Source organism: Larimichthys crocea, chromosome XVII (genome assembly GCF_000972845.2).
Source record: "Larimichthys crocea isolate SSNF chromosome XVII, L_crocea_2.0, whole genome shotgun sequence".
Lineage (NCBI taxonomy): Eukaryota > Metazoa > Chordata > Actinopteri > Sciaenidae > Larimichthys > Larimichthys crocea.
Genome location: NC_040027.1, coordinates 19,705,722 through 19,733,156, shown reverse-complemented (window position 1 = coordinate 19,733,156; position 27,435 = coordinate 19,705,722). Strand labels below are relative to the sequence as shown.

General features: G+C 40.7%; 1 protein-coding gene across 1 annotated transcript in view; it reads left to right on the top strand.

Moving 5' to 3' along the window:
- Positions 1 to 27,435, top strand: part of agbl4 (AGBL carboxypeptidase 4) — a 249,305-nt gene that overhangs the window by 21,747 nt on the left and 200,123 nt on the right. The gene's annotated exons all lie outside the window — the stretch shown is intronic.

Genomic DNA, 27,435 nt, shown 5'->3' with positions numbered 1-27,435 from the left:
ACAAACTGTGACAATACCTCTGAATGTCCTCCGACACATCTCAGTGCTTTGGGAATGTGTGCCCTTTACACCATCAAAGTTGTTTCTCCTCTAAACTGAGGCAGTCTTCTGTTTCCTTCCTTCACTTCATGTCACAGCCTCTGAGCTTGATTCTGCCACTAGCAAGCTCTGAGCTTAGTGATTGGCTGACAGAGGTGGTCACATGCCACAGAGATACACTGTGTGGGTACAGTGAGTGTGGCTTCAGGGGGTTAGATGCTGGTTCTACCATTTAACTTTGCAGAATAAGAAGAAGGTAAAAGTGACATAATTTGGCATTTAAGTTTGACTGGTACTAGTTAATTTGTGTGCATACGAGCTTGTCAAGCTTGGATATGAAGCAAACAAAAAGAGAGAGATAAAGTTTACAGAAAGGCAGGCTGAAGACAGCCAAATATAACAAAGACGGAGGAAGTAAGGTAGAAAGAGGGAGGGAGAAAGATTGACGAAAAAGTGAGAAAAAAGCAAATAAGGAGCAAAAAAAAAAAAAAAAAAAAAAAAGGAGAAAAAAAAAAAAAAAAAAAAATGAAAAGGAGAAAAAACCCTGCAAGGATGAATCCACAGCATGCTGTTGCTGTTGTCTTCCTGTAGAGTGTCCAGCCCAGCCTATCTGCGGCTATCAGGCCTATCAGCCCATCTCCCCGCAGTGCTGTAGTCAGCACTAATCACATTTTATGGCTCTGAGATGAATGGGAGGCCTCGGCTTGGAGCCGGATCGATCCCAGGGCCAGATAGACCAGCACCAGCAGCCCGCAGCCTGGGCCAACAGGATATTTGCTGTTGTGGCAAAATGACAGAGAAAAGTATGAGAGAGAGACAGAGAGAAAGTGACTATGGAGGGGAATATGACACAATAAACGGCAAGAGATTGATATAAAGATTGAATATCATATATATATATATATATATATATATATATATATATGAACACAATATGTACAATGGCGCCTGCGAGAGCATGCTTACAGATGACAAAAACAGGTGAACAACCATTTCCATTGCACACTTCCACACTCTCTCTCTATAGGCCCCCTCACAAGCTTCTTTCATAGAAATCTGTTTCTTATCTGTCCAATTTCCTTCTTCAAAGAGGCCTTGTGTGAATTTAATCTACTCCAGTAGAAGGTGTTGTGGTTAAGTGCTGCCTGTGCATTTTGCCAAGGTGTGTATACAGACATGATTAGATTGTGTCTGTACACCTGGAATCATCAGAACTCACATAAATCTTTAGTTTACATCCTAATGCTTGTAATATTGTTATGATTTGAAACAAAAAAAAAATTAAACAGTGAAATTAAACAAAGAATAATAGTATGAGTAAATAAACCAACTAAGTGTAGCTATGTGGGGAGAGGCTGTGCTATAGAGATATCAGTGAGTTCCAGGGGAGAACTGGGCTGTTGGAGTGTTTCATCCAGCTAAGCCTTGCTAACTCTCAGCCTGAGCCAGGGGAATGGGGAACAGTAAAAGCCCGTGATATTGGAAGTGAGATGGCCATTTTGAAGGAATGTAAGCTGGTGAAACAGATTTGGTCTGCCTCAATCAGCTTAGCAGCTTTGTGGAAATTGGCTTCACCGTAGCACCAGTTATGATGGATGGCTGGATGGATGGATGAATGTCTCTTTTTTGTATATCCTTTCTTTTTTTGTGTGTTTTTTTGAATCACTCACTTACCTCAAAATCCTGGTTGCGTTGGTTGCAATGACCAGGACCATGTGACATTATTTTCGGTTTTGCATCTTTTTTTAATTTTTTAATTTTATTTTAGGAAAATGTGGAAAAATGTCTGGCAGGAAATACTCTACTGGACCACAGGGAGACAAAGATCTGGTGGCTCAGTGCAACTTTGGTGTCCATTCTGGCATGAAAGTGCACCCATACACCACATTTATGTGACTCAGTTTTGATGGCATAACAACCTACTTGCATGAGTTACTTACTTTGTTATGACCTGTGAAAATTTTACATATAGATATACATAATATTATATATTAGAAACAAACAAGACTTTTTCTGGTCTATGAGTATGTATATATACTTTTTTTATTTTATGAGTCACAAATATTGGCCTCTTCAACTAACACCATCATCAGGTCAAAGCTGAATTTTGCTGTTTGACTAAATGTCTGCAAAACTAATGGAATTATTATCAGCAAACACTTGGATTGACTGTATTGCCTGAATAAGGATTGGCACTGCTGACTTGGTTGGTTCGCATTGGTAATATTTCCTTCATTGAACAGTTTAGAATATAAGGTGAAACAGGTAAAGAGGAGAAAGGAAAAGATAAAATAATAAGTCAGAATAAAAGTGTCACACCAGGGATGAAAATGAGTTGTTTGTTTACAGTGGTCATATATGGAGACATATTAAGCAATAAGTTCAAACATATTCAATGTATTATGGAGGGCGAGGACAGAAAATCTTTTCATGTCTTATTCACTTTAAATAACATTTCAAGAACTCAATAACAATAAAAAAAAGTTATGCGTCCTATGTCCAAACAGAGCGAATTTCAATTTGACATGTAAGTTCTAGCTAGCACTATTTCATTTTATCTTCTGCCTATGTTATGACCAGAAACCAGTGGATGAGTTGATATGACACCCCATTGGGTAAGTTGATATCCCATTCCATTCTGCTGTAGGGGTGTGCTTGATGTCAGGCTCCGTGAAGGGCACGGCTGTGAGCTATTATCATAGAGCCTTCAGGGAGCCATTCATAGAAGACAGGCAGTAAAACCTTGCGCCGAGCGCCTTCAACTCCTCCAACTGCTGCAGGGGTGATTTGTAAGCCTCACTTGTCCAGGGAAAGCACAGTGCAGGGCGGTTACTCTCCATAATCAGGAAAGAGGACGAACTGAAGCAGAATAGGCCATGTGTTACCTAGAATCCCAGAAGGGCCATCATCACTTTACTGTCTCAGACAATGCTCACCTATTTAAATTCATCATCAGTGATGTTATACAATTTGTCGTGGGGGATAAGTTGGATGGCACATTAAGTTAAACATTAAACAGGATGTTAAAACTATCACAGAACCATTATGGATCATGTCTTGGTGACGCTAATCAACGAGTCCCATTATTATGCAGCTACTGTTTTTCGCAGTGTGATTGGGATAGAACCGGCTCTATAAATGAGTACAATATTATATCTCAGATATCATATGCCTAATTGTGTTTAAAAGGCCTTCAAACATCCTCTACAATGTGTCATTTTCTAAATGTGTAATTTACTTATCATTTTGAAAGATACATCATTAATATTCTGAGGTCTTGTGCTAAGGCAGAGAAAAAATAATTAAGTAAAGGAGAATGAGTGAGAGACAGAGAGAAAGATGGAAAGATAGGGAGAGAGCAGTGCAAAAGCAGGGCAATGGATGTGATGCACATTGATTTTTTTTTTTCCCCCATCCAGAAGACACAGAAGCAGGAAGAGAGGGTTTAGGAGGAGGAGGAAAGGCAGCGGTGTATTTACGATAAATGACTAGTTCATGTAAGCAATACATTTCCCTCACATCCTAAATAGAGCATGTTGGCGGCAGTTCTCAGAAGTCGGCTGCAGGTTCTGGTGTGCAACATCAATGCCAGGCTTTATAATAGAGGGTCTTATCTGAGCTCACTGCTTCATCAGTTCTGGATAATGTTCTGGTGTAGAGGGCCTGTCTCATGTCTGTGTGGATCAACACACTGAACTTCACCCCTAGAAGTGTGCAGGGACACTCTTCTCTCCCATATGTCTATTCCCCCTCTATCTCATCCGTCTTTCCCTCCATACTCCTTCCGTCTCACCACCTTCATGTCTGTCTTGTGATGTCCTTCAGCAGTAACAGAGGGAGAAGAGGACAGGCAGGTCTCCAGTGAACACCATTGGATGATTGTGGGGCTAATCATTGCTGGCGTAGTGTGGCCGTGAGCATGCACTGCAGACAGCTGGTTGGTGGCAGTTTCTCAGCAGGACCACACTGGGCCTGCCTATGGGAGGGCTTGCTGAATATATAGCTCTAGGATTAGACTCCCACTCATCCATAGGCACTTTTATCAGGTCTACCCACACTGTCAACAACATACACAGGCAAGCAAGGGCTGATGCACAAAGATGCACACTGTCAGACTCTCTCTCTCTCTCTCTCTCTCTCTCTCTCTCTCACACTCACACACACACACACACACACACACACACACACACACACACACACACACACACACACACACACACACACACAAACTCACTTACATGCTTGTCAACAGGTCTGTTTGTCTCTCCTTGCCCTCTCTGTCTGAAAGACTCCACACACTGGCTGGCCATGTCATTTTTGCATTGCCTTTTCTTTTCCTTCTGCCTCTGCAGCATATGGCACAAGGTAGATAGGCATGTATCCTTTGCTTGTGGTCTTCTTCTTCTTTGGAAGTTCATTTTTTAAGCTTCCCCTCTCTACAGCCTCAAAAGGAGAGACATTGGCTTCTATGTGACTCTGCCAAAGGGATTATTTCACTTCAAACACACCACATAGGCCCAGAAAGTTTAGGATCCTAGTTTCAAACCTCAGAAAGAAGTTGAGGAAAGACTCGTGTGGTTTTGAAAGGCATACAAGACATCAGACAGCTGTGTCAGGGAGCGTAGGGTATCGTAAGTGACCTCGTTCTGTTAAGGCGAACTAAGGCATCCTTCCTTATTGTCAAGGCTGATGCTCCCCAGATCACCTCATAATGACATGGACAAAAGGATATGACAACAGTACAGAATGAATTTTCAAATCGTCTCCCTGATAGCAAAATGAGTTTTCCCTGGGTTATCTCTGCTGACGCAAGGTTCCTTATCAAAATTCATTGCCTTATTTTTTAGCTTGATTCACTTTAAAAAGAAGACACAGAGCTTCAGGGTATGTTTTGAAATAAAACATAAGACACTTTATTACACATTTGGATTCACTTTATTCAAAAACCAGAGACTCTTAGCTCACAGTTTCCAGGGACTTGTAAGGTTAAAAAATAGAATATATACATCTAAAGATTTCCCCTCTAGATCATTTTTCAGTAATCTTTTGTAAAAAAAAGAAAGAAAGAAAAACAAATCTATGGTCGATTCAGTTGAAGTTTGGCACCTCTTTTTGTTTGTGTGCGATATGTCATGCACCAGCTTGTAGTTGGTGACATGTTTGGCATGCGAACATCTGTAGATGGGTCTGTGTGTGCCCATCAGGAGAGTCATCAGCAGTCCATCCAGTCAGAGCCCAACAGTATGGCAGAGTAAGATGCTGGAAAAGTGAACCCTAGGCGCTAATTTCGCGAATCAAGGCGCAGAGTGCAAAGAGCAGTCAAGTGCGTAAGAGAGTGTTGGTAAACTTTGGTATTTTTGTGGCTGCAGGTGGATAAGTCACCTCAGGGCATGCACGGAAATAGAGATTAGAAAAAGATCTATTCTAAAAATGTGGTCCACATGTGGTGTTTTATGCTTTTATGCAACAGCTGGCGAGCAAATCCAGTCAATCTTAAAATCTGTCGCAGTGACACTCCCTTTACTATGACTCTTACTGTGACTCAACTATAGTCAGTCACCAAAGAAAAAACCCAGGCGACGTTAGAAAAATACCACTTTGTGAGTACAAAACCGCACTTTACACCATGTGCCAGAATGAAAATGGAGCTGTCTGTCCCTGCCTCTAGTCATTATTACAACACCTGCTTACTGTAGATCAGATTAATCAATGTATAAACATACCCTTAATGACCTAATAAATGAACCTCCAACTGTACATGCACACAAGCACAAACACTTGCACATAAAAACCTACAGGGAATTCATTCATTAGGATTATATTAAAAGGCCCAAATGCCTTGCTGTTTAAAATGCTGTGTGTCTTTTGATAGTTTTAACTTGGAGGCTGGTGGTGGCGTGGTGCCAGCAGGCCTTTTGCAGTCCTTGAAAAGCGAGAGAGAGAGAGAGTGAGAGAGAGAGAAAGAGAAAGAGAGAGATAAGGGTTGCGAGCCACAGCATGGAGTGAAAAGAAAAGGGCTAGGCCAGCGAATGCAGGCAGAAAAGAAGGTAAGAAGAGAGACTAAAAGAGGAGTGAGGTAAACCGTTCTCTTGAGAAAAAGGATGGACACCAACATTTCTTTTACCTGTAATACTGGCACAGCTAAACAGACCATGTTCAAGTTCACAATTTTTAGTGTTTATTCATTTAGTACAGCTGATTTTATGTTTTTTGTTTGTAATGGGCTGCAGTTGACCTAAATTTTGTTTTGTTGCGTGTGTGTATCGTTCATTTGTGACAACTCATCTCAGGCCAAAAAGTCAAAGAAAGACAACAAGAGGGAGAAAGTGGTGCACAGTGGTGAGCATGGGAAAAGGAGAAAAGTATCGCTGAGGTTTCAGGGGGAGGCATGTTATGGTGGCTTGGTAAGGGCCTTGTGGAGCTGCTGTGCATCTGCATGAAATGATGAGCCTGGTGTCAGGACATGGATCATCCTTTTACACCGAGTAATGAATACAGATTGCACACCGGATAGAGAGGCTCTGCAATCTGCTGCACCACAAATAAAACAACTGCCGTTCTAATCAAATAGTCTTTTCATGCCAGCACAGCCCTCAACTTGGTCTAAATTCAATTCCAGATTCACAGATTTGTGGGTTGGGGGTTGGAGAGATGCAGGAGGCAAGGGGAAGTTATAAATGTTGTAATTAGAGTATTGTTTAATGTGTACGTGTGTAGATGCGTGTGATGTGTGTGTGTGTGTGTATGTTGGTGTGGGGGGGTGGGTGGCTGTGGAGGGCTCCCTGGCATCATGTTGTCGTTAACCACTTGGTTATTTTAGATAGCAGTTGGAGGAATGGGTCCAATCACTGCAAACACACACACACACACACACACACACACACACCCACACAACACACACACACACACACCACACACACCACACACCACACACACACCACACACACACACACACACACCACACACACACACACAAACACACACTCAAATGCACACATTTAGCTAATTATGCCAACTAGTGGCTTGGGAGAATACGTTCTCTGTATTCTGTATTTAGGGAACAGCGAGGAGCTTTGAAGGAGAGCCGCAGTGCCTCTTTGATGCTGCTTTTGTTTTTTTGTTTGTGTGGTTTAATAATTTAATCAAGCCAAACGTCCTCCTTCTCTCTGTAACTGTCTGTTGGTGGAGGCTAATTACTCTGCAGATTGTTCTCCTGGTGCTAGAGATGTGAGTTTAGATCCAGAGGGGGGGAAGGGGGGTGCTGATGGTTGTAATTTAACAGTGTGCTGATGGGCTAAGCTGTCTGTCGACTGCTGTTTTATTGTTTTGGGAGGCTGCTGACGAGCTACTATTCTAATATGCACCATCTGATGAGGACGCCTGCAATGTTGTAGTACATTATCTATCTATCTATCTATCTATCTATCTATCTATCTATCTACAGTATCATGATATTATGCATTTGCCAAAGTTCAAGAATTACTAGCATCACAAGGTGTGTGTAAGATCGCTAAGATCAGCTTATTGCTCGCTAAGTTTTTAAAACTATGAGCAGAATATGAAACGAGGAGTATCAAAGTTTACTGAGAGAAAACAAATATGTGTGTGTGTGTGTGAGTGAGATTAGATAAGATAAGTGGTAGCAAGTATTATTGTTATACAAATACACCATGGTAGTGAGAAAGAAAAAACACCCATTAAACTGGTGGAATTCTCTCTGATTTATTGCTCTTGATAACATTGTTTCTAAATCTTCACAGAATGGTATGAGCTGCATTTTTCATAGTTTGTGTTTGATACACTTCTGGAATAAATAGAGAATCTGCTGTTCTCATTCGCTGACAGGCTGGCAGCATCACTACTGTAGCATCACAGAGCCTACAGTACCACTCAGGCTGGAGGCTCCATTTCAGCGTACTCTATGGTGACTGGCTCACCACATCAATGGAAAGATCAGAGCTTCAGCTTTCATTTAGTGTTTAAAGTGCTAAAACAACTCCTTCTGCTGCTAATAAAATTTTGATAAGATGTGATATTCACTAGATATTACAGGGTAGTTAGACCACAAAAAAGCACACCTTTAACTATGTATGATCTTTGTCACACCGAGGGCTGAGTTCCTATCTGAGCTTCTTTCTCTATGTCATACAGTATTGCTCATTCCAATTCCCTGTTGCTGTCTTTAGTCAGCAATAACAACAACTGACCGTTCTGCTATAGTCTTGAAGATTTCATCCCCCATCTAGAGCTAGGCCAAACCGTGTAACTGATTAGATTTCAATGCTGCTGGCTCTAATTAGTGTTCATGTAATCAAATCAACAGCCAGACTAGATTAGTACGTACAACTCTTCTGTGTAATGTTTCACACACTACAAGGGATAAATACATCCTCATCAGAAATGAAATGTGCATGAAGGTATAGTGGAGTATGTATGAGCAGGTGCTATCCATGTACAGTATTGGGGTACAGTATTGTAACCCTAGCCTGGAATTACAGCTGCTGAGTTAATGTAAATAGATTTTTGTAATCATTTTTTTGTCCTTCTTTCGCTACAGGCTGCAAATGTTTTGCATTGTATTTTAGGTTTTTGCCAGTTGTTTGTTGTTTTATATATTTAAATGATTGTACGTGTCGCTGGATAGAATGCAAGCCTTTGAATCTGGGGTGGAAAAAAAACAAAAATCTGCAGTTAATGAATAGACAGTTGTTTATTTTTGTACTGTAATGCTCTTTATTCATGCCTAATCCAAAAAACTAACTAGTTACAATTCCAAGTCCAGAACTCTGCAGCAAGATGACTCATGAAGACCTTATATTACTCCCACATCATCTCAGTTCTGATTTCACTTGACAACCTTCTTGTTAAATTTAGGATTCAATTTAAGGTCCTCCTCCTGACCTATAATGCTTTAAATAATCTTGTTTAAAACTCCAACTCATACTGGGAATCAGATGTCAAGACCAGACAAGACCTGTGACTTTTCTAAGTGTTTTTGTGATTGGGTTGTGTTGACCATTTCTGATCCGGGATGCGTCAAACTGCCTTTGTTATCATCATTGTGCTATGGTCTCCTGTTGTAGTGTATTGTGTTTAGTCTTTTAGTTGCAAATCTATTAGAGGTTGTGTATCTCATCGGTGTTGCTCACTGTTGTTTTTAAATGTGTGAGGCAGACAGCCAAGAAGCAGGGAGTGGTGAAGTGTTGGCTCTTGAAGGATGCTTCAGTGCTGATTTGATGTTGTGGTTTTTTGGAGGGAGACACTTTCAGACTGTGCTCACACCCCATGTGGTTAGGTCAAACCAGTTGGGCTAATTTACTCTATGCGCCGTCAGTGACACTGGGTGGGGGGGTTAGCTGCTGGTGGTATGCCGGCACAAAGAGCATGCTGTGAGGAGAGACATTTATAGCCTCTCTAGCAGCAAGTGCATACATGCTCAGTCACTAATACACTCATATAGTATGTTATAATGTGTTGGCCTTGGAGCTAGAGTACAGTATGCCTGTGTGTGTGTGTGCATCTGTGTGTGTATGTGTGATGGGTTGTGGCTCATGCAGAGCTCTATCTCCTGACAGCACCTGGGGTAGGTGGTGTCAGCACTGTGCACCACCATAAATCAAGACTGTGGTCGTGTGTATGTGTGTATGTGTGTGTGTGTGTGTGTGTGTTCTGTCCATCTTTCGTGCCTGCAGGTAGATATTCAGAAGCTGAATTTCAATAAAACAAAACAGCGATTATTCAGGCTGGTTGGCTTAAGTGTGTGTGTGTGTGTGTGTGTGTGTGTGTGTGTGTGTGTGTGTGTGTCAGAGTCCCTGGGGGAACCTACTTCCTGTTCTGTGATTCCTTGGTCACATCTGCTATGAATGCTTCATGTCTCACTGATGGTAACCCGCTATGGGTGGGCACACCAGGGCACACCAGCCCATAGACTTCTCACACACACACACACACACACACACACACACACACACACACACACACACACACACACACACACAATAGCAAAATAGTATCAGCATCCGGTTAGGTGAAAAATGTCCACGAGATGAACTCTGTTCATCATTGTTCCATTTTAAGAATTATTATTTTTCTCAGTACAAATGCATTTTATTAATTGAACTGCAATTAAGATCAAGGTTTGCTCCAACATGTCCACCAGCAGTTGTGGTGAGCCTAAATATTTCCAAGGAGAAGCAGGTGGAACAAAATCGACTTTTGTAACAAAAAATAAAGTACCTTTTTTTGTGGGTGCGAGGCTGATCTGCACTGGTTTGTAAGCAAGGTGCTACACTGTGAATGCTTGGCTCTACTCTTTCAAAGTACAATCCCTGTCAAAGATGCTCAGGCAATTTAAGCAAAGTAAAAACTTTATAGGGACTCTGTCTAAAGCACAATTCAGTTTGGGGATCACAGTGTGATAGAGACACCTTACTGCTTTGTTCAGCCTGCATGTGTGATATTTCCACTATGGCAGCAGCTCTACTAGAGAGTTTTTGAGAGTAAACAGATGTTGTTTGTCTTTCTGATGTTGAGATTTAGCGTCTCTAGGGATGCAGCGGACCTGTGCTTTCCTGTAAGCTCACAAAGGAATCAGAGATGGAAATAGCTCAAACAGACGAACACTGTTCACAACACAGGGTTTTTTTTACACTGCATTGTTCATGGACAATATGGTCTTGTGGTTGTATCTCTTATTGAAATACAATACATATGTTTGAAGGAATGGCCTCTTATCTTGAGTGGGATGGAGACATATCATTTTCACTTATCACTATATGCTCCATTTACAGTCTGTTTTCACTTTAACGTCTGTGAATTAACTATTAAATTGCATGAGTTACTTAAAAAAAAACCTTGAAATTAATTTAGGATGAACAAATAATCCATTATTCAGTTATTCATGTCAGCCATTATGTCATGATTGTTAAAATTGCTCCGGTATTAATGGATTATAATGACTAGCAAATATACTGTGTGAGGATGAAACCCACCCATACTGTGGCTCCAAAGCTAAATGTGTAAAGATAGCCTTATATGATGAATTTGATTATTCTTCTGATACCACAGGGATGCCTGTATAGATGATAGCCGGTGAGGTACATAAAAAAAGCAAGAACCGGCATGTTTCCCTCCGCTTTAATTGTCCTATTATTGTTAGCCAACACAGAACTCCGACAGCCTATCTGTGCTGTCAAACCCTGAATCCCCAAGGAAAAACTTGCCTCTGTGGCTACTGGATCTGGCAAACATGCATCAGTACATTCAAATGAAAAGCCTGAACTGTCGAGCACCAAAGGAATGAGGGAATAAAATGAAATGGGGGAAGACATAGATAAAAAAGACAGAGAGGAGTAGAAGTTTGTGTATAATGAGCAGTTGGAATGTGAGGATTGCTGAATTAATCAGACTGCTAGAGCTCATACAAAGTAGGCAGAATGCTTTTCATGTGACAAATGTGTAATTAAGAATGATTTTTATAACCCCCCTCCACATACACACACCCCTCTTGATGGACTAGAGGTGGGCGGGAGGAACAAAGAATTTTTGTGTGCTTCCCTGCATGTGTGTGTGTGCGTGTGTGTGAGAGAGAGAATGTGTACAAGTATGAGAGTGAGATGAGATAGAGGCTTTAATTACAGTCCTATTAGAATAACACCAGCCCCCATCACTCACTGATACTGACTGATAGGATGGGATGTTTTCATTTTGGCGTCTAGCCTTTTTTGTCTTTTAGATTTGACACCATATTTTTTTTCATCCAGAACATGTGGATTTTAAAGACTGTTTTTTTTCTCCCCACAGCCCACACAAGATATTTATTTTGACTCCACATTTTATCAGCAGCAGCAGAGATGGTTGATCACTAGCGTTGGATGGCCTGCCTACAAATTTAGTTTTACTCACTGTGGTCTGGCAAGGTTCAGTTGGCATTTCTTCTGATTTCGGGAATTTAGATGAGGTGTGGGCCAAAATGACTTTGCAGGCAGCTGCACCCTTAAGGCTCCCTGTTTTTCGGGGTGGCTTTTTACACCTTTTATTTTAGATGGGGACAGGCAGACATAGAGAGAGAGAGAGAGAGAGAGAGAGAGAGAGAGAGAGAGACAGACACAGAGACAGAGACAGAGACAGAGACAGAGAGAGAGAGGAAGAGACTTTAATTAACAATCTGAAGACAAACACGTGCAATTTCAATAATATGTCTCAGTTTTTCCACATTCAGTCTTCTAGTACAAGTACATTATGAAAACATTTGCAATGAATGAGCCAGCCATACTATGTTGACCACAAAAATTATTCATTGTTTTTTCAGCTAACTGTATTCTGTTCAGTCTCTGAAGCAGCATTTTACAAGAAGTAGGCCACTCTGGTTTAACTTGCTTCTAAAACCTGGCATTGCACAGTGCTCCAACAAGAGAGTTGAAAATGCCATTTATTATTGTGGTGTCTGTCTTGGCACCAACTCAAAGGAACTCCTCTGAGATAGTCAAAGTCTCATCACCACCACTAATAAATGTGGCCAGTTGAACAACATCTGTAATGCCGGTGCTCTCATTCATTGCAACTGAAAAAATGCAGCAAATTACTCCACCAAGATCTGCCACAGAGTTTCTTGTCAGGCTCATGTTGGCAAAAGCTTGTCAGGACACACAATTTCTACAGCTTTTAGCATCACTGATGCTATTTTGGTAGCAACAAGGTTACTAGCTTTCACAGCAGCGTTGCTGAGCTCGCAGCTACGACTAAAAGCAGACTGCTGTTTCACCAAACGTGCCAACAATTTATTTGTCTGTTCTAGGTGCTTTGAAAACAAAAAACACACTGACTTCCAATTTATCTTGGTGAATCAATGGCAACTACCAAAGACAGCTTCCATGGGCTACTCCTGCATGAATTGTACACTGAAAAACATTGAGGCCAAAATGCAGGACTTGTGCTTTTCCATCCATTTGAATTACATAGGTTTAATATAAATTAACATATAAACCTAATGTGAAGCAAGTAATATGATTCATGTAATAGTACTAATAAACTCAATGTGCTTCCACTATACAGTATTGTAATAGTAGCCAGGTTTATGCATTCAATATTAATAAAGCCAATTTGTTTCACCAAACCCAACAGTGAAAATCAATGCAGTCATTTTGAGTTTATTAGTACTGCACTGTTGTGTCGTGTGTGTATGAGCATGTCTTTATCCGTGTATGTTGGGCTCTGTGGGCCACGATATGAAATTCTCTGTAAAGAAAATGTTGAATCAATTCTCACAGAACTTTGATTGATTCAACCCTTTAAGTTTATTTCATCATCTTTTCATTCAACCTTTTGATATTTGTCAATAATAATGCAAATGTATATTCTCTAGTATTGGTGGTTCTCTGACAAAACAAGAAGGTTGTTATAAAAATTAGGATTATACTGGGGTGCAGATGTTTTAACTCATATAGTGTGTGTGTGTGTGTGTGTCGTGTTTTTTTTGAACATCTCGTGCACTTCCCTTATTTGGCCTGTGTTTTACTGAGGCTGGCAGGGAGAGATAATTATAAATCAATAGTACAAGGACAAGAGAGACAGGTTAGGGAAGTATCATTTGGATAAGAAACATAAGGTTCATTCTGAACAGAAAACCAAAAAAGGACGTTATGATATTAACTGTATCAGTGGGGAGGTGTCCGAGACAGCCCATTAAAAAAAAATGTATAAGAACAAACTGTCAGAGCTCCACAAGGATCCTTTTCTCTGTAATCAGTTTTGTGTGTTGCACTATTAAATGCTCCTTCTTATATGAGAATAATAAATTAAACTTAAACTTTGATATTTGATATTGATACTTTGAATCCAGTCTTCCTTATTCAAGGGTTTTAAAAAGGGTCTTAAAAAATCCCATAACAAAGGTCATTGTGGAATCAAAAGTTGATTTATTGATCATCAAAAATATATATGGTATATCTGGTTGGGATGCCACAGCTGTTTGCAGTGGTAGCAGGACTATCTCCTGTGGTTGGGGGTTTTATGCAAGGTAAGTATCCCTTTTGCAGGAATGGCCTGATCACATTTGCACAGTTACACACATTCATACCTGGAAGCTGCCCAGTAAAACCACAGTCTCTGATCACATATCTGTCGGCCACAGAGCCCCCTCCAAGATTGAGCCTGCTGGGGATTTGACCGTCAACCTCCCAGTTACAAGCTCGGTTTTCTAGACTTTTGGCCACCCCTGTGTTGTATTAGTATAATAAACTTTATGCGGTTTAAACTGGCAGGATAAAGTGGACCTTTCACTTTAAAACTGTTAATATTGTTATAGTTAACTGTAAATTAAAGTTCTTTGGCTTTCTGAAGCGCTTCCACATGAGAAAAAGACGATGAATTGATTTTCATTTATCATCATAGATAAGTTAAATTTTAAAATAGCATAGAAAAAAAGGGCAAAGATATTATTTTGCACTGACAGAGGAAGTTTGTTGTGTCCTTTGAGCCTATAGAAATGTTGGGTTACATTTTGTCTTTGTAATGAACTTCGACTTTGCTCCGGCTATACTGCAATTAGGAATTAACTAGCTTGTAACATGTATCCTGGCAAATTACATTATTACCAGGAATTTGTACAATCAAATTATTCTCTGGAAGTCTTATTTTTTTCATATCTTTTGTGGAAAAATCATGTATGCGTGTGTGTATGTGTGGGGTGGGTATGTGGGTGTGTGAGTTGCTGTTGCAGTAGAGCCCTGGCTGTCCGTCATCAACCCAACTGCATTAACCTCGGCCTCTGTGCCTGCAGGGCTCACCACTTCCATTTCTCTGCAACAAATACAGGTCCTGGCCCAGGGCATCCTGGCAGCCAGCATAGTTAATGACTTATTTACTGTTTAATGGCTGTATACCGCACCACAACAACAATTAATGAGAAAAAGCCACATTCACAAGCAGTGGGGGAGCCAGGTGGTGGAGGTTATTTTCTCCTTCTAACTTTATCTGAGCTCTGCCTTCTGCACTACCCTGATAAACTCCTGCACACCTTACCTGGAGACAGACAGGCTGACAGCTGCGGGGACAGCTACTTTTACAGACTCCAGGGGAAATAAAATACATACCTTGGATTGACCTTATTTTCAACAAAATCTTATTCTGTTTTAATCTGTTCTGTTGTTTCCTGCTCTAAAGTTAGTGATCTTGCTCACTGTTGTTGTTTGTCAAACTTGCCAATGACAAAGGTGAAGCATTTTTGTTTCTCCAAAGCACCGTCCTATCCTCATGTTTTTCACCTGGTTTGTTTCCCCTCTTTCCCACAATCCTCTGCCTTTTTTGTCATCCCCTTTTGTTCTCTCCAGCTCTCTTTAGCCTTGTGAATACCATCGCTCAAGCAGTGAGCTGTTGCAGGCACTTTGTTGCTGACCATGGTGCTGAAAGCCTCCTGCCTTCCAATTGCCAGAGTGTTCATTTCATGGTTCATATACCCTGTTCTCCATTTGTCAGAGTGCTGTTAGCCCCCACGCTTATTTCTTTAACCCCTTCCTTTACAAATAATAACAAATCAAATGCACATTTGTTTTTCCTCACAGTCACAGCACTCCTGCCACCGTCAGGCTTTCAATTAAGTCGGTGGCATGTGTTATGTGTGGGTTGAGTTGGGTGCAGAACATGTTGCGCAGAGTTTTCAGGTTGACTTTTTGTTCTGTCCTTTTGTGCTGCTGCTGTTGTTTTTTGAATCCCGACTATGTTTCACTTTTAACTTTGTTCCTTCTTGTTTGTGGAGTGTGAGCCATGAAAAAAAAGGGAAAAAAAAGACAGCGTGATACAAGGCAATGTGCCATATTTAAGCCCCCCTTCTTGTGAACATGCTTGTTCAGTCATTTCCCCATACTAAATCACCACAGTCATCATAGCATATGTAAGCTTGTGTACTGCCTCCATCTGGCCACATTAGGTTTCCAATTTCCATGAGAACCGCCTCCACATATATGGATGTTTTAAAAGAAAAAAACAGAACAGAACAACAGCTTTAATGCTAAGGAGTCTTGACTATATGCCATTAAGCACTTCATGTTCCTTTTTCATGGTGCTGTGCTCTTTTAAATGTGAAAGTAGCATGACACTATTGACTTGTGGTAGCAACAAACCCGCAGACATGAACATTTTGAAGTGAATGTCATCAATGTAGTCTGTTGTTCACACATATATGCTTGCAGATTTGCAATTTATTTTGAAAATGTAGTCTTTGTCCACCTTTATTAGGAGTTCATACATGAGGGCAGAGTATTAAAAACACCTCTCAGTGCAATGTTGTGTAACATACTGGCACTAACTATGATCTATTTGTTTTTAGATTAGCATTAATTAGCACATCGGCTCTTTGACATGACTTGCCTCACAGGCATAGAATATGGCTGTTGTATATGTACCTAAAATATTGGCTTGCTGACCTTTCATACAGAGAGCACCAGATGCAGAGTGCGTTATTCATTAAACATACAAAATAAGAAATATTAATATTCTTTTACTGAACGTGTAGTTACACCTTCACAGCTAGTTGATTCTATTTTGCTCTCTATTTCATTCCCTTCGATGTCCTTCATTTAGAGGGCCGCCTGTTTTGGTTCCAAATTGTCCTTCATGCCAAGCTGGATTTGTGAGCAGTGCTATGCCAGACGCTAAGTAAATGTGTTTTTCAATCTATCTGCTCCCCAACCATCCCACTCTCGTCCGTCTCCCTCTGCCTCTGGACTCCCTCCAGTCCCCTGTGTTTTTAGGACAATCTCTGTGTCTCCTCATCTCTTGCCTTTCCTTGCTTGCCTTCCTACCTGGCTGGCCATTGCCCCTGCCATCATTTCCCCCAGGTCTCGATAAATAACCCTGCACCTCTCTGGCCCTCAGCTCTACTGGCTGTTGTTGGAGCACATTTGTTAAAATATCACCTTCTGTAGAGGGGAAATTGATACTGCTGCATTGTGCTCTGGGCAATAGAGGTTTGTGTTGAGTGAAAATGCCACAACACAGACAGTTGTAGGAAAGTTCAGAATTTCAACCAAAAAAAAAAAACAACAACTCAGTGTTCTTTCTGTCAATGTGTTTTTTTTGTTGTTTTTTTTAAAGAGCAGCTGCCAGTAAAAGCTGTAACGAAATGTTGGGTCAGTGAGTAAATTACGCAATAGATGCAGACACAAAAATAAACAAGAAAATAATATTTGTTAAAAATCCATTAAATAAAGTGACACACTTAATTCACACAGCCCCACTGCTCCCCACCGGGAGCTGTTTTTACATAGAAATGGAGATAAAATGGTGCCTTTTAAATACACACAAAAGAGTCCCACATCACTGTAGCTGGCTAGTTGGGCTGTGAAAAAAAGGAACTTCATTAAAATATGAAAAACTGTTTAGTCTCTTTGGTTCTACTCCATTGCTCCAAAAACAGGCCAATGATCAGATAAGACATCCCCAGATGACCAGGTAAGAGGAAGAAGCAGAAAGTTCCTCTCTGAAATCTGCCATTATCCAGATGGCACCATTAGCGATTAAGCCAGAACATTTCTCCCCTCTTATAATTGACTCCATAGGCTATTAGGCAGGTTGGCACAAGGCTAGGTCCACTGGTGCACACTCCAGATGTTCTCTTTGTGTGTGTGTGTGTGTGTGTGTGTACGCAGTAAGTGGGAGGAGGGTGATAGTTTGGCTGTTGTTGTGGGTGCTTGTGGTGGGTCCAGGGCTGCCTACAGATGGACATAGGATTGGGTGGGTGCTGGGAATAAGTCACATTCAATTATATCAACATCTCTATCAGTCTGTCTGTTTTCAGTCTCTCTCTTTCCTTATGTCTCTATCTCCCTGTCTGTCTGTCTGTCTGTCTCTCTCTCTCTCTTTCTCTTGCCTTGGGGGAAGAAAGATTAAAGTGTTCTGTTTTCTGTGCAAGATCTTTGTCTCTGCTTTTTGGTTTTATCAGAAGATTAAATTATCTCTCATTCGTTGTCTGTCTCTTATTGTGTGTAAGCAAAGTGATGTTTGGCAGACATTATTAAGTCCTGCTGCTATTATTAAACTTCAAATATTGCTGAGCGACTTGATACCAATTTTATTTGTTTGCAAAACTTTTATTTGCTCAACTAACTGTAATGTACTTAGAAATACACTGAGAGTATATAAGTGGTATGCTATCATTTTACATCAAACGTGAAACATTCTTGATTAAGAATTGATTTTAGAGACCCACAAAGCAGACAATGAATCTGTTCATTTCCCATATTTATTGTAACATACCAGTGTTATTAACAGCTTCGTCATGTGTCACTTTATCACAACCCCAAAGTCTACACAGCTTTCCACCGGGCCTCAGAGAGAAGAAGGAGAGGCTGCTTTCCAGAACTAACACTCCAGCAGGCATGAAAAGGCTTTTTTAAAAGTGTTTGTATTACATTACAGAATGTACTTTCAGTAATCCCTTTATAGCTAAAAAAAGAGCTAAAAAGCCATTAATTATTCATCTCCCCATGGCTGGTGGTAAAGAGGAGAGGCGCTCTAGGGTTTCCATCAGCTATTAGTAAACAAATCAATGCTGCAGGCTGAGCTCCTTGTCAGTACAGAGCCATCTGCCCTTTACCATGACTTTCAGCTGAAAGCCAGAAATGGACCAACATGACACATGATACTGCCTCCTGAGGATAAAAGAAGGCATGCAGAAAGAAAAAATAAAGTTTGTTAAGGGGAGGGGAGAGGGAGGGCTCATCAGGTTATTGAGTTTAGAAAACTTATGCAGAGATCTTAATGCAAAACTGTCCCTCTGCGAGAGCGACACTTAATTTATTCATGACATCAATCTAATTTGTGAGAACAGTTGTAGTTACATTACTACCCCAGCTGGGTTGGTTCGACACATTATGTCTGTGTGAGCAGAGACTCCGGAATTTGTCACGACCCACCCAACAATAGGTATTTGATGTAATCAAACAGCACAGTTTGAAGCCCCTAATCCAATTTCTTTGGCAAGATACATTGTAATTTGGTATCACCGTAATTATGAACTGAATTGTGAACTGTCTGTAAGGGAATTGAATTAGTCGGCAGAAGAAGAGTAATATGATTGGGAACTGGGAGAAATCAATACAGCGCTGCTCGTCATCTCAACGTTGACCTGAATCCTGCCTGAATGTGGATCTTTGGGGGATTCAGCTAAATTCAATCTAGTGGAGCTAACACGCTCCCTGTCCCCTCCACATGGCTGACAACAGCTCTGTCTTGATTTAGACTGCCGGGCAGGAGCCCTGCTGGAAGCACAGCTCTGAGGAAAGTAGCAGCAGCTTGATCTTATCCATCTGATTGTATGAAATATGTGTAGACATTTAAGCCTGCATACAACACCTCAAACCAACCACACATACATCAGTTACGTGTCACTATTATCAAGACAGAGATAAACGTACCGTTGAATGTAGTAGTGGTTCCATGTGACATGGTTTTGAATAATAAAGCTTGCTTAAACAGCTGTCTGACGAGCACTACACACTACATCACTGCATTTGACAAACAGCGCCTCCACACACCCTCAGCTGTGTTGACAAATGGTTCAGCGGTGGAGTGTATAGAGATTTTCATCCTCATGGGTGCAGCCCATGGGTGATAGCTCCACCCTCATGGACGTAGTAAAGAAGAGACGTGGTTGATGTTACGACTGCAGCAACCGCTACTGCGGTTCACTGTTTGATGGATGAAGGTGGACCTCGTGGGGGAGTGCTGACTGAAAGCATAATTGTTGATTGGCCGATAACTCCAGCATCATAAGCCATTTATCTTGTAACTTCCTGACTTTTATTTCCTACTCTACAGGTATTTTTCTTCCGTTTTAAAAATTCTTGTATTGTTGGTTATAAGGCCTCTGTCCTTCTCTCTGTATTTTTTCGTCTTTGAAAAGCTCCACTAGCTGATATTAACCTGTTAGGGATACAGATCTAGTGAGAAGAAGGTCTGCCATTCAGCTGTCTTTGTTTAAGGGAAAATAGCTTGCGTATTGTGTTGTTGTATTGACCGCTTGACATTCCAATACGTTCTACAGCACTCTCCATGGACCCTGATAAGAACTTGATAGCTAGCTAGAGGTGCTCTCCTATTATAGGAGCAGATGGTTTCTTACCATTATTTTATCTTTACAGATAAGATTAAAAAGCCCAGCTTTCACTGCACATAGGTAATCAGAGCTGAGAGGAAAGAGCACCTTTAATGCCAAGGAGAGCCCAATGTCAAGAAAATCAATGTCTACCCCCTCCCAAAATCAAACCCTTCCCCCCCTCCTCCTCCTCCCTGCACATTTCACTTAGATAAAAGCTTTGTGTGTTGTGTGAAATCAGAGCAGGTGTCACATGAGTGCCATATGTTTCATCATTTTGTTTTATTCATGTTAATTCATGAAATTCTGCTGCACTGTCTGGACAAACACATCTGGCCTGTGTAATACTGGAATATTCTTTTAATCCAGAAGTGTCTTTTATGTGAGTGAGTCCTATTTGATTGTGCATGTTGTGTCTTCTGTGAGGGAAGCTCGTAAAGGTTATACAACCCACTGAAAGGCTATCTCATTCGCCAACAACAGAGGAGAGCATGTCCCCGGAGTCAGGTGTTGAATGGACTTAGGAAACAAATAGCTTTTCCTGTCTTGTTATTGGGGATGCACTGATAATGTGGGCTGGTTCATGCTGAAGGGTGATTACTAGGGTGTCTTTTAACAGACTTCCTCGCGATGATCAGCCGTTATAGTTACGCATAATCATTGTACTGCATCAGCATTGTGACCAGCACCTCACCCTTTAGCTACATCACCTACTGCACCCTGATTCAGTGAGCTCCGTCTGTGTTGACACCTACTTAATTCCCATGGGTTATTGCAGAACCCTACACTTAAGTGTATATGTGTGTGTGAATGCATGTGCGCGGAGGGGAAGCTGAGGGAAATCATTGCTAGCCTGGGAGAAAGGAAAAAGCTATTCAACAGGGGCGGCCACAGTGGCAAAGCCATTTCCAATAATGTCCTCTTTCTGCAACAACAATTGTGTTTAACCCCAATGGCTTCAGCTGCCCACTATTTGTCATCCCGCCTCTTTCTCTATCATCTCCCTCCATGCCTCCACATACACAGGCAGTAGCAGTGAAAGTATGGTTCATGACTGCATGGTGCATACATCGCCTGACTCATACCACTGCTCCTGTTTGAGGAAACAACACGAAAATGGTTGAACCACCTGCTCTTTGGTACAGTATAACTGCTGTGTCTATTTTACGGTGTTCAAAGCATTTGTTTTGGACTCACTGAGGTTTGGTGATCAGAAAAACATCTTGCCATCAATGCAAGAAGTCCTTTTATCCGCGTGTCCGTCCATATTGCTTTCTTTTATTTCTTTTACCACATCTTTCTTTTCCCCTGCACCCCTCGCTAATCTCACATCCACCCCCACTCTCTTCCCCATGTCCCTGTGCTGGCGAGCTGCGCGTAGAGGTGATTTATCTGTGGCACTCACGGAGGTCCCAATGCAGTGGCACACACACACATACGTACACGCAAACACGTGCACAGACATATGAAACACACACAGGTAAGACTGCAGCTGTGATATATTTTAATTACAGTTTTAGTCAGTCGTAATTAAGGTTTCATATCTAGAGGGACAGCTCAATACCCATCCCCCAACACACACACATGCATATGTGCACATACACCCATGCACACACTGACACACATACTGAAAACGCACTCCATTTTATGTCTTTGTTCTTGATTTCTGTGACGTTTGTCTCTCTGTTCTCAAAAAACTTTACGGTTTTGTTTTACTGGCAAGAAAAATTCCAAAAGTTTTAGCACAACAGTGTTGGATCTGCACATCATCACATATTTTTTTAGGGCAGAAAATTAAATGGTACTTCAAAAATGAAGCACAAGGACTGGGTATCATTTGAAATTCTTTGATATGATACCTAAGTTTTAATACAGACGCCAACACAATTTCTTTGATACCTTACTTTGCTGAGTATACTTTTGAAATTCATCAGTGTTTAATATGGCTGCAACACATAGTCGTACAAAAATGTTTCATTAATAAAATTATGATTCCAGTTTTGTAGTATCAGATAAAAAGTAAACAAGACGTTGCCAGCTTACAGTACTTGGCTCATGTTATTAAACTAAATTTGGTTGGCACTCAGTAAGTATACAATACCCAAACATATTTATTATGTTATGAGATATAGCCTCTAACTATAGCTGGGTAACAGCATTCACAATCTAGGATCACAAGCAACAGCCCCCCCTCCCCTTTTTTGTGGCGCAACAGGGGTTTTGAATAAGATATGTGGGACTAAAGGAACCGTGGTGAGAAGGAGGAGACTGCAAAAGGATGAGAAGGTGATTTGTGCAGAAACAGATAGGCTTTACACTGTAAGCTGCGTTGAAGAGCAGATTTGGAAGCTGTAAGACAGTGTTGTGTTGTCGTCGAGTGCTGACAGGGGCGGCAAGCTGAAAGTGCTCCGAGGATTGAGGAAAAAGGAATGTGTGTGTGTGTGTGTGTGTGTGTGTGTGTGTGTGTGTGTGTGTGAGCGCACGTGCAGGGTGGCGTGCGCTTTGGTGTGTGCGCATGTGTTTGAGAATGTGTATGTATGGCACAGATGGAAAGACTTCTCAGGGATTACTGTGTAACTGGAAGAGGAGAGAGGTGGTAATTGCATTTTAATTACAGTGTTGATGGTTTTGCGCTCTGCCAGATGGAAGGTTCTTTACTGATATAAGCACAAAATAAATCAGCCCTCTGGAAAATAAATCAGCCCTTAGGTGACTAGTTACCTGCCGAACTGAGTCCCTAACCTTGTCTCGAGTCACAGGTGATGATGATTAGTTTAGGCTAGTTGATATCCAACCTAGACCTCTCATATGGCCCTTTGTGCTCTTGTAATGATGGATATCTGTGGTCTTATAACTTCCAACATAATCTACAGTAGTTCACATTTCACTTTTTAATAATACACACCAGCAGACTTTCCAGGTGTTGTTTCGATTACTACAAGATGCAGAGATTCCTATCCAAAATATATTATGTCACAAGTGTTTCATATCTGCTTGTCTGTCATAAAACATTCACACATTTTTGTCTCTGCTGTCAACAGTAGCAGCTTAGTAATGCTTCTTTTGACTGATAAAGGCTTGTTTTGTGATTCCCTTGCAACTTTCTGGGGGCTCCATGTTTATACTTAATAATAGTGCCAAGACATTTTGCTTTCACTAGCACACTAGCACTGGATGAGCTCCCACAGCGGCTTTATGAGAGTGACCTTTGGAGGCTTGCTCATTGAGATCGGCGTGCCAGTCCTGAACTCAAGCTCTCACCTTCCGAGCTTAATGAACCAAATATGGCTGTGATATAATAGCAAGAGTCAGCAATTTTAGAAGTCATTCTTACTATCAGAGTCATTTGTTTTTATAATTTGGACTTTTTTTTTTTTACCATAAAGCAACACTGATACTGCATTTTCATATTATTGTATGATAGTGTAATGAGCATGTGAAAGCTTACAGTTGAACACAGTTAAAGGTGACTTACATAATAGTCACAAACCATCAAGAGGTGTTGTATGAAAAATCTAAATCTTAATTATAATGGTCAAAATATGTAAAACATCTTGACACTTAAATCAGGGAAGCACCAGGTGTGTAGTTTGAGGTCAGATGAAAGAGGAAGCGGAACATTTTGGTCAACTTTGGTTTTCCTGATCAAGGTGAGTCTTCCAGCTGTGTGCTTTGTGACAAGATGACCCTCGCAGGGCTGTGAATCTGACACGACCGACAGTCCTGTGGCTTTTTGACCCGTGGCTGTTCCTTACTCTCTCACTCTCTCTGTGCCTCTCTCCCTCACTTTTGCTTCTTTGCTCTTTACAAACTGTCTGAGGGAGATAAGGCAGGCCTGATAAGCTGACTTCCGTCAAAATGCTCCCCCATCTGTGCGGACCTGTACCTCAGAGGAGAAATTGTATTTATATATCATATGCTCACATGCCTGCTTCAGGCATGATAGCAACCTAATGGGTTTATGATGCAGGGGAAGAAAGCACCTGCTGTCTTTACCTGTCAGACTAATATTAAAAATTGCAACAAGCCCTAGAAAGTACAATTGGGGGTGGGGAGGCATTGAGGTGGCTTTACCAGCCTATGTAGCAGCACTGGTGGCCATTTTTTCTTACCTCAATTGGCTCAAAAAGGTCATTTTAATCTTAACAGCAGAGTTTTTCAATCATTAACTTACATATTAAACCTGCAGCTACTTTTAACCTTTCAATTAACTTTGCTCATAAGTACCTCCTTTGGTGGCTGTCTTGACTGTGGCTACATGTGTATGCGTATGCATGCATATGACAGGTAGCAGTAAGTTGGCATATTTAATGGTGTTGGTGTATGGGTCATTTTAATAAATTTACCAATTACAGCAGCGTTCATTTTAATCTAGACCACAGCAAGTCATTGCTGTTGTGATATTTTCTCGAGCACATTACATTTTTTCACTTCACAGAAACCATCTAGTGTAATTTGCTGAGAAATTACCTGTGTTGCTTGTAATATAGGGAGCAAGCACAATTTAAAAACACAATGACACATCAGACAAAATGTTCTCAGACCTAAATCCACTGACTGTACAAATTTCCAGGGCTTAGAAAAAGCAGTAATAAACCTTGCTGGCACAGAATTATTTTCTCTAAGTGTGCAGCGATTTATTCTTCACTGTTGTGAATTAGTTAGACCGATGTTATAGTGGCAGAATAATCTTCTGATAAATAGATAAAGAGAGGAAGATATACACCTTTGCACAACGAACATGTTTTAATATAAAAAAAAACTGCAGAAATGTGATGATTTTTCTCTGTTTATTTTCACCTCACCAGCAGCTATGATGCTTAAATAGAAATTATATTTGTTTATATGTTATTTTACAAAACCTGTGTCTTAAATCAGTCTTCCTTCTATATTACTGTCATGTGGCAGGGAGAGTGTGTATTTAGTGGGATTAGAGCTGCTGGTCTATTTGTGTGGTGTCTGCTAACACACGTAGCTCAGTCTAATCTGTTTACTATTGACTGCAAGTCCAATAATCCCTTTATGGTAGAGAGGAAACATTACATGGAATTCTGCTGCAGCAGCATGGGGAGGGACAAACCAGATGTTGAGCTTTCCTGTAGGTAAAATACTAGCTATCTTTGGAAACAGCTGGGTCAGATCTAGTTGACTATTAGAAAAGTATTCAGTGTCTAATGATGAGATTAAGGAAAACAATAATCACATAATAAGAAGTGTTTTTTTGCTGTGTCTGCGTAACGTTGTTTATACTTATCATGAGTCAATAGTCAGCATGGAACTTACATGATATTTATATGAAGGCATGATGAGGTAGAGGTATCCTGATATAGAGAATAACAGATGAGCCAGAGGTGATGATTCCCAGGATGCAAAATTCAAGTAATCTCTAATGAGTTCATTGTTTTCCTGTATTAAAAAACTTCAGATAACCTGCCTTAACCCATATGTTGTATCATAACCCAGCCTACAAGTTGTGACGAAAAATGGGAAATAGTTAACTATTCAAATAAACAAAATCAGTTGAACTTCAGATCTAGAGTGTGTTAGTCAGTGATATCGCTGGTGCTCATGTGGAGTGTAGGATGGTGTTTCGTGGAGTAAGAAATGAAACAATGGCTAAGCAAAGCAAAAGGATGCAGGCGCTGACAGGGAAGAGAGCATGTCACACTGAAAGCTGAGACTTTCATATCTTGTAAAGCGCCGGGCCTAGGTGCTCCAGATCTGGCTCCTTTTGGCACCTCAAAAGACAAGACACAGACACAATAACTATCACAGCACAGACACACACACACACAAGCAGACTTTGCAGAGGCTGTCACAGTTGGCTATTTATGTCTGTGGTGTTTCCTCATGAGGAACAGGCATTTAACTAAACAATTGGAGTGATGAGTGCTTTAAAATAGGAGGAGAAGTAGGAGTGTAATGAGAAAAAGTCGTATTTATGATGATGAACATGTTTCATATTTATTAAATGGTTACTTACTAAACTTGTTTTTATAGTGTAGTTCGTAACACACATAATGTAGTGGACGTAAGTGTGATTAGGTGTGTTGAACTTAAATATAGGGCAGTTGAACCCTCAGCATTCAGAGGATCATGGACTTTTCATCGTCAGTCAAAGACCCTCTCGACAGAATAATCCAATTTGTCTTAAAGACCACATACCATTATGAATAATGCAGTTAATATTTCTTGTGTTGGTTTAAGATGTAATTGTCAACCCATCCAATGGCGTGGACAGTTTTTATTATTATTATTTTTTTTGATTTGAAAATCATTATTAAAAAAAAGTTTCATAAAACTTTGATCAACAGAAGATGATCGTCGATGAAATATTGCGTGTGACCAAAGGGCAAACAATTAAAAGATCTAATTTCATTATCGGGTAATATGGTCTGATGGTTTGATGAGAAACTCACTTTTTAAAACCCAGTATGTGTGTTTTTCAGTGAGTATGTTGAGGTTAACTAACTACAGTTCACTGCCTGCTGTGTTCCGACGTGCTTTTGAACAGTACAGTGGGTTGGCTGCACATGAAGCTGTATGGAGCTTTGAGACAAAGCAGCCTTCGTTATGAGTAAAATGGCTCCTTGCAGACATGCAAGTATTTGATATCTTACAAAATGATGTGTTCACATACTCTTTTCCTCTTCCTCTTTTGCCGTCTTTTTGTCGCTTTCCATGCTATACACACCAACACACTATATACACACTCTTTTGTGTGTGCACACACAAAACACGCTTGCATCCCTTGTCTCTGATGTGCCAGCGGTTGTTGATAATGAGATTCCTACAGGATGGGAAACTCCAGGGAGACTGACTGACGGCCCACTTTAAACACTGCAGTCTCCCTCTCCCTTTTCTGTCCTCTGAGACACAGAGGATGAAACGAGAATGGGAAGGAGAACAAAAACATACTGTATCACACATGGACACTCACACACGGACACGTTTGAAAAAAAAGGGAAAGAAAGTAAGAAATAATGTGTGGTCTTGTGGATTTGCTGGAAAACATTGAGGTGAGTGTGTGAGTGTCGGGACTTTTAGAAAACATTGATTTGTTGAGATCTATTGAGAGAGGTTATGATATTTAGAAGTGTGGTTACAGCAGTGTAACTGATGTAATAATGTACGGGTGTGCCTGAATAGTGTCAGAGCACATTCATGTATGCATGTTTATTTGGACATTTAGATGCATGCCTCTGTTCACATGTGTATACATCTGTCTGGATGTGTCTGATTTATTGTGTCTGCAGTAGGGCCCCAGTGAGGAAGAGGATAATTACGTGCCTTTTACTATCATG